Below are 8,274 nucleotides of genomic sequence, written 5' to 3'. Positions count from 1 at the left end.
ACGTGGACCCGATGGAATTATAGATCCGATTTGATAAAAATTGAGATTCGATCTTTTATGTTTTGGTCGAATTTATCAATTTTTTAGTGTATTTCCATTTTAAACAGAAAGAAGGCTATTCCAAGGATTTTTTTTCACCAGTCGATGCTTCTAAGAAAACGACTTCTATTCTAAACAAAACCTACCTCCGATTTTTAAGCGCGGCTTTGATCCAAATGTGTTATAAAACACGATGGATACAGAGAGCTGAGGGGGGCGAAAAGACTGTGTGAGGAAAGCACAGAAAGGCTATGTATAGTGGGCGAGAGAAGTATGACAGAAAGCCCGAAAGGCTGCATGGAAAGGCTGCGAGGAATAGGTCAAAGAAGCATGAAACCAGAGAGCACTTGAAATTCAGGCAGATTGCAGAGCTATAGTGATATAAGCCAGAGTGCTATAGAGCCAAATAGCCAACGAGCTACATAGCCAAGAGTCCAGAGAAGTTATTCTCTCTTTGCTTGATTCTTCTCTTTATGATTGATTCTTCTTCTTGGGATTGATTCATCTTTTGATCAATGCTTCTTTGATTGATTCTTCTTTGATCGATTCTTCTTCTTGCAATTAATGCTGTGAAATCGATATTTAGCAAGCTTCAGCACTTTGACAGTCTGATTCAGATGTCCACATTCTTGTGCGAGCAACCATCTTCTTTCATCAATGCCTTGAGATTGATGGTCTAAGCAGCTTCAGCAGTGAGACATCCACTTCTTCAGATGGCTCGTGGTGTGAGGTATGTGGTTATTGTCCATGGCTTATTCTTTTACATTATGCTGCATGGATCCTTGATTGATATTGATGCAGGATCTTGTTTATTTCATGTTGTCATGATTCCTTGCTTCATGTTATGCAGAATATTTCATATGATGTACTTGCTGCATAACTCTTTATGTTATTCTTTGATATCCCTGTTGTATGTCACTGGAATACTCTTGTTGTCATCATGCATGTGTTTTGTTTTGACATCCCTTTTGTGTCGTGTTGGTGGGATGCTCACCATGTATGTTTTTGTATCACACTGACAGGAATCTTTTGATTGAGAGTTATAATTGTGGAGAATCTCTTAGAGCCACTCCTGCATGAGGGCATTTTTCATTGTATGATCGAGACATCATCTCTTGTGTACATCATCATTATTGACAACGCTTAATGTAGCGGCCTACACCATCTTGACATCGGGGAGGGAGATGTAGTCCCTCGTGGACGAACTCCGTTATCAACGACTTATGTTTTCATATGTTGATGATTTTTATGTTCCTCTTATTTAAAGCATGCAGATGTATTCATTAATGTTCTTTCAAAAAGAAATTTTAACACATCAGGAAAGTAAAAGGTCTTGGAAGGGTCCTTCTTCACACTCGGACTTGGATCACCAATACTTCTTGATTGCTTATCTTGTCGGATCTTCCTTCAAGGGGGGGGGGGGGTGAATCAATATTTTAAAAACTAACAATAATTTTTCCTTTTCTGAAATGTATACGTGAATTTAATTAACCCAACTAGCATATATATGCGACTTTTATAACATTAAAAAAGTGTATGCCAAGTAAGCTTTGTAAAATAACTAATTCTTTATCTGTTAATCTTTAAATCATAATGTAAGAGATTTATCAAGAATTTGATAAGAAGTAAACAGATGCAACAAGAATAGAATAAAGTTTCACACATATTAACACCAGGATTTAAGGTGGAAACCAAATGTGGGAGAAAATTGTCGTTGTTGTTGTCTCAGTCTTCAAAACTTATTAATATCAAAATTTGCTTACATTATTGTATCGGTTCAGACTCATACTAGTACACAGGCACCCACCTGCTGAAGGCTAAAACCTTCATGTGTTTTCTAGATCCTACTGGAAGGGAGCTCCAACCCCCTGATCTGATCACCAACTACTACTTGTAGGAAGCTTCAACTTCCTCACTGAATACTCCAACCGTCAACAACATCCATGGACCATGTTTCATCAAATTTTCAGACTCGATCCAATATCAATACTTATGCTCAATCATCACTGTAAAACAATCACCAATCTCTGACACAACCAATCATTGAAACCCAAACAACATTATTAACACTTAGCCAATCAATTGGAACAGTCAAATCACTGTAACCAGTGCATAGAACAGAACTAAGAATGTTGCATCAACACACATAATCAACTGCAACCCTGATCATTTACTTTCCAAAATGTATAATCTACTTAACTTAAGGAAACCCGAATGCATACGTGCTTTTTAGTAAAGAAACCCACGTATAGATCTTAAAATACTGAAAACTGAAAACTTGACTACTGCATTTTTGAAAAGAACCTTGAACCATACTCATATCTACTACAACATTCTGAACCAATCACAAATCTATTTCTGATCTTCAATCACAATCAGCAAGTAATCTTAACACTATTCATAACCACATTCAGCTTCATCATTCAATCAGATCTACTTCAAACATTATCATTTAACCCAGATCAATCATGAGGACATCATTGTCAGATATGCTCAGAAAAACAACAGAATTGATCAGGTTGATCATTTAATTATGAACATAAAGCTCCTTACATTATATACGTGCTTTTCTTGAAACCAACCTGCGTATGGATCTGCAATTTTTGACTTAAAATTGCGTAGCTCTTGAGAACTTCAGAAAGACCCAGATCATAATAATCAAAGATAAAAACATGCTTCAATACTTAGATCCAATCAATCCTTGAATAGATCATACAATGAATAGTCATTTCAGGTCTCATGATCCCGAACCATCATTGTATCCATCGGTGCATAATTATTTCAGATCAACGTGATAATTATGGCCCTCACAATGCAAATATACTTTAGATTAAAGTATTCATCAAAAATTCTTTCTCTTGCACACTTATCCCTTTGATCTTCACTTCTTTAAATAGTTTGGCCATCATCCAATACCACAGGTCAAAACAACATTAGTGTTGGTGGTAATCTTTGATAGGATCAATATTCGTTGTCACACTAATCACTATGGTCCAATACCATGGTAAGGACCCATGGTATTTAAAATACCATTGTACAAATACAATACATTACTTTTCTTCATTGAACTCACGTGCATACATGACTTGGCTTAACAGAACCCGCGTATAGTTTTTGAACTTCCAAATTTATCATTCTTCTGAGATGATTCCTCTGAATTGTCATGCATTCTATCATTCATTCTGGTATTCTATTGTATTCAATCTATTACCTATGAACTGACCTGTGAATTTTGTTATAAGTGAGTTTCCATCAAGGACAACACATGTATCATAATGCCAACAATCTCCCCCGTTGGACTTGATGGCAACCATTTGGTGTTTGGTAACCACAACCTATAAATAAGATCAAGTCAAACATCAAGCTACTCTCCCCCTTTGACATCAAGGGAAAAGGGCTAACCAATTTTGAATGAAGACTTCCATACCTGAACTACTGAATATCTTGAACTATTGAACTGCCCCCTGAGCACATGCTGAATTATATGATCAGGCTCCCCCTAAGCACATGCCACAATCTCTGATAGATGCAAAATGAAGTACATGACTCTATGACTTAACTGGTATGACCTTCCTATTACCAAGGGCCCATACTTACATCAACTACCCAACCAAGTGGGTATACATATTTGGCTCAACCACCCAAACAAGTGGGATTACATATTGGAAATGATCTCAAACATCTATACATGACTGAATATGACAATTATTACATCATAGGTCTTTACATGACCTTTTCATCAAATGATATATGTGATATTTAAAAACAAAAGACCTTAATGCCAACATAATTCAGTGACCAGAATGCCAACAATGCATTATATTCTGCAAGACTACTGCTCCCTCTTAACCTGTGCTACTTGATCATATTCAACAAGTCATTCATCAAAGCATCTTCATCATTCAAAGAAATATTAGTGAGAAAAACATAACTCAATACCATATCAGCAGACTATACCCATCATCATCAGATTAAGATAAATCAAATCATAGTTGTCAGAAGCATGTTAGAGGCTAATCTTAAGTCTATCCCATTGTTTTTCTATCAAAGAAAAATATTCGTGACTTTCTGTAAAGAAACACGCATATATATGTGACTTTACTTCATGAAACTTGAGTATAGCTAGCAACCTTCTAAATTTTCACCTATAGACAGAGTAAACTAATTTAACATCAAAGTGAGATAGATACAACTCCGAGTTTTTGTCTCAGATTTTCAAATGCTTCTCTAGGAAGGGGTTTAGTAAATATATCATCAACTTGTTCTTTGGAGGGAACATAGTCAAATTTAACCTTTTGCTCAAGAACTTGCTCTCATAGAAAGTGATACTTAATAGGAATATGCTTGGTCTTAGAATGCATAACATTATTTTTTGAAATACTAATAGCATTTGTATTATCACATAAGATGGAGATGGGTGGAGAACATTTGATTTGTATCTCCTGTAATGTTTGCATTATCTAGAGAATTTGTGTGCAACAAGATGCAACAAATAAATATTCTGCTTCTGTTGTAGATAAGGAAATGAAACTTTGTTTCTTGTTGAACCAATATACCAATCGGGGCCCCATGTAAAATGCACCTCCACTAGTACTTTTCTAGTCATCAACATTTCCAGCCCAATCTGCATCTACATATGCATGAAGGGTAAGATTTGCATCTTTAGGATACCATAAACCAAAATCTTGGGTCCCTTCGAGATATTTGAATATTCTCTTTATTGCTTGAAGATGTGATTCCTTTGGATTGGCTTGGAAATGTCCAACAATCCCAACTGCATGCATGATGTTTGGACTAGTACTTGTTAGATAAAGTAGACTACCAATTATAGATCTGTACTCTGGTTGGTTTACTGCAGGAGAATCATCATTAGAACTAAGGCTACATCATGTCATCATGGGAGTACATACAGGTTTGCATTCTTCCATCCCATACTTCTTTAGAATTTTCTTGAGATATTTGTTTGTGAGAGAAATATGCCATCTTTTGCTTGTTGTACTTGTAGACCAAAAAATAGGTTAGTTCCCCAAGTAACGACATTTCAAATTCTTACTACATAACAAAAGAAATTTTTTGACTCATATATTCTTCATTACTCCCAAAAATGATATCATCAGCATAAACCACAATAATTAATAGTTTATCACCTTCAATTTTTGTGTACAAGTTGATGTTTGCGGATCCTTTTGTGAAACCTTCTTGTTGAAGATATTTGTCAAGACGATAATACCATGCCCATGGAGATTGTTTTAGCCCATATAAAGCCTTTTTGAGTTTGTATACAAGGTTTTCATCATTCCCCAAAATTAATCCTTCTGGTTGTTCAATATATACTTCTTCTTCTAGATATCCATTAAGGAAGGCATATTTTACATCCATTTGATAACATTTGAAATTTCAAAAACTTGAAATGCAAGAAACATTCTTATGGCTTCAATTTTGGCTACTGGTGCAAATGTTCTTCAAATTCTATACCTTCTTATTGAGCATAACCTTTACAAACAAGTCTAGCTTTGTTCGTAATGAATTCTCCATATTCATTAAACCTATTTATGAATAACCATTTTGTCCCTATAACATTTTTATCATGAGGCCTTGGAACCAATTCCCAAGTATCATTATTTTCAATTTGATCAAGTTCTTCATTCATGGCCTTAACCCAACATTCATCTTTACTAGCTTGATTCACATTTTGTGGTTTAATGGTGGATAATAAAGCTACATAACTAGAAGATCCTACAAGAGTTCTTCTTTTTTGTACCCTAGATTCCTTTTCTCCTAGAATTTGAGTTTATGGATGATTCTTTCGAACATACTTGGATGTAGCCTTTTCTTTGTTTGATGTATCTTCTTCCATTGCTTCATTAGTTTCTTCTTCTATATCATTGCGACTTGATGTGGGAAATAATTCATCACCATCATCCTCTTTTGTTGATGTTACTTGTTTGGGCCCTTTGTGTATTTCATTAATCACAACATCAATGCATTCAACAATTTTTCCAAGTCTCTTATTATAACATTTGTATCCTTTACTTCTAGATGAGTACCCAAGAAGTATTCCTTCATCTGCTCTAGCTTCAAACTTACCAAGTTTTTCATCATTATTTTTGATGAAACATTTTCTTCCAAAAACTCTTAAATGCTTTATAGTGGGAGGCTTACTATACCAAAGTTCATATGGAGTTTTATCACTATTCACATGAACATCAGCCTTGTTGAGAATATTTACTGCAGTGTGTGCAGCTTCACCCTAGAAGGTGTCAGGAGTTCTAGATTCATCAAGCATACCACGAGCCATTTTTTGAATAGTTCTATTCATTCTTTCTGCCGCGACATTTTTTTGAGGAGTTTTAGCTACATAAAATTGCCTTTTTATGCCATGTTTTTCACAGAATTCAAATAATTCATCTTATATGTACTCTCCTCCTCGATTAAATCTGAGACATTTGATTTTTAGATCTAATTAAATTTCAACTAATGCCTTGAAGACTTTAAATTTATCAAATGCTTCATCTTTGTGTTTCCAAAAACTGATTCAGCACATTCCAGAAAAGTCATCAATGAATAATATATAGTATTGTTCTCCACGAGATGAATTTTTCTTTACTGGTGCACACAAATCAATATGTATAAGTTCAAGAGGCTTACTTGCTAATCCTTCTTTGGCAATGAATTGAACTCTGGTTTGCTTCCCAAATTGACATGACTTACATATGGTACTTTCTGGTATGGTGATGTAGGGTAGGTCACGAACAATTTTGAGTCTTGATATGCTTATTTGAGAGAAGCTTAGATGTCCCAAACTTCTGTGCCACAACCAATTTTCTTCTGCCTTTCCTAGGTAGCATTGTTCTTCGACACCTTTCAATACGTACAGATTGCTAGGGGTTCTTGTTCCTTTTATTATGGTCTTTCTTGTATCAAGTTCATGAACCGCACATTCTTGTGATCAGAATACCACCTCATTTCCTTCATCACAGATTTGGCTAACACTAAAAAATTTATGCTTTAATCCATCAACATACATAACATTACTAGATTTAACTTTTTCTTTTAGAAAAATAGATCCTTCACCCTTAATGATAGCAAGTGAGTCATTTCCAAAAGTGAAATTCTTTTATTTATCTAAAGAATTGTATGAAATAAGTTTATCTTTATCACCTATCATGTGTTTTGAGAATCCGCTATCAATATACCATTGATTTTCTTGTCCTTCTGCAAACAATTCTATGCCACAACTTTCAGACTATCTTCCTTTTCCATACCTTGTAATTTGTTGATAGTTGCTCCTTTGGAGATGTTGGTTGTAGTTTGCTCCTGCATTCAGATTCTTCATGACCAAAGTTATTGCAAACTGAGAATTCAATTTAATCTATAAGATATGAGAAGATATTATAGGAGTTCTTCTGGATTCCAGTCTCATTCCTTTGTTTTCTTGCTTCTCTAGTCATGATAGTTTTGTATGCAACACATTGAGCAACCTTATGACCAAAATTATGACATGAGAAACATTGTCCATTAAAGAAGAAATTTTCGTGACCATAGAATCTTCTGTTGTTGTTTACCTTTTCACTGGAGCTTGTGTTGTTGTTCATCCTTGTATTGGAGTGAACATGATTTACCTGTGGAATGACTTTATTCTTTTGCTGAGGATTGTAGTTTTGCTGGTTGGGTTTTGCTGCATTACTGAAGCTTTCGGTGGTGGATGAGGACTTTTCTGGTTGAGATGTTTCTCCAGTGTATCCAAGACCTGTCTTCATAAGAGGAGATCATTGAACCTTGATAATTTCATCTAAGGTTTCAGATCCTTTAGAAAATCTAAGATTCAAACTTTTTATTTTCTCAAGTTCGTTTCTTATAATTACTACTTCACATTATAACTTCTCATTATGCTTTTCCTTTTCTATGAGTTGATGCTTCAAAGTATATATGGCTACTTTGTATTCTTCCAAGAAAATTTTGAGTTGAGTAATTTCTTCAAAGAAATCCTTTTCTTATAATGCATCCACAAATTTATCATTAGACTCAAAATCCATGAGTAATTTGAGATCTTGATCAGATTCACCTTCTTCACTATTTTACAGGCCATCACTATCTTCATGAGTATAATAATTTTTTCTACTATCGAACCGTCTCCTATTACCTTTTGCAGATTCCTTCCCTTTGTCATGGTTTTCTTTACGAGGACATTTAGCAGCATAATGACCAAATTTAACACAAGCAAAACATTTGAAG

The sequence above is a fragment of the Pinus tabuliformis genome, chromosome 4_1, assembly GCF_031772625.1.
Source record: "Pinus tabuliformis cultivar Carrire ecotype Pingquan chromosome 4_1, CPIR1, whole genome shotgun sequence".
Taxonomy (NCBI): Eukaryota; Viridiplantae; Streptophyta; class Pinopsida; order Pinales; family Pinaceae; genus Pinus; species Pinus tabuliformis.
This window is presented reverse-complemented; position numbering follows the sequence as displayed.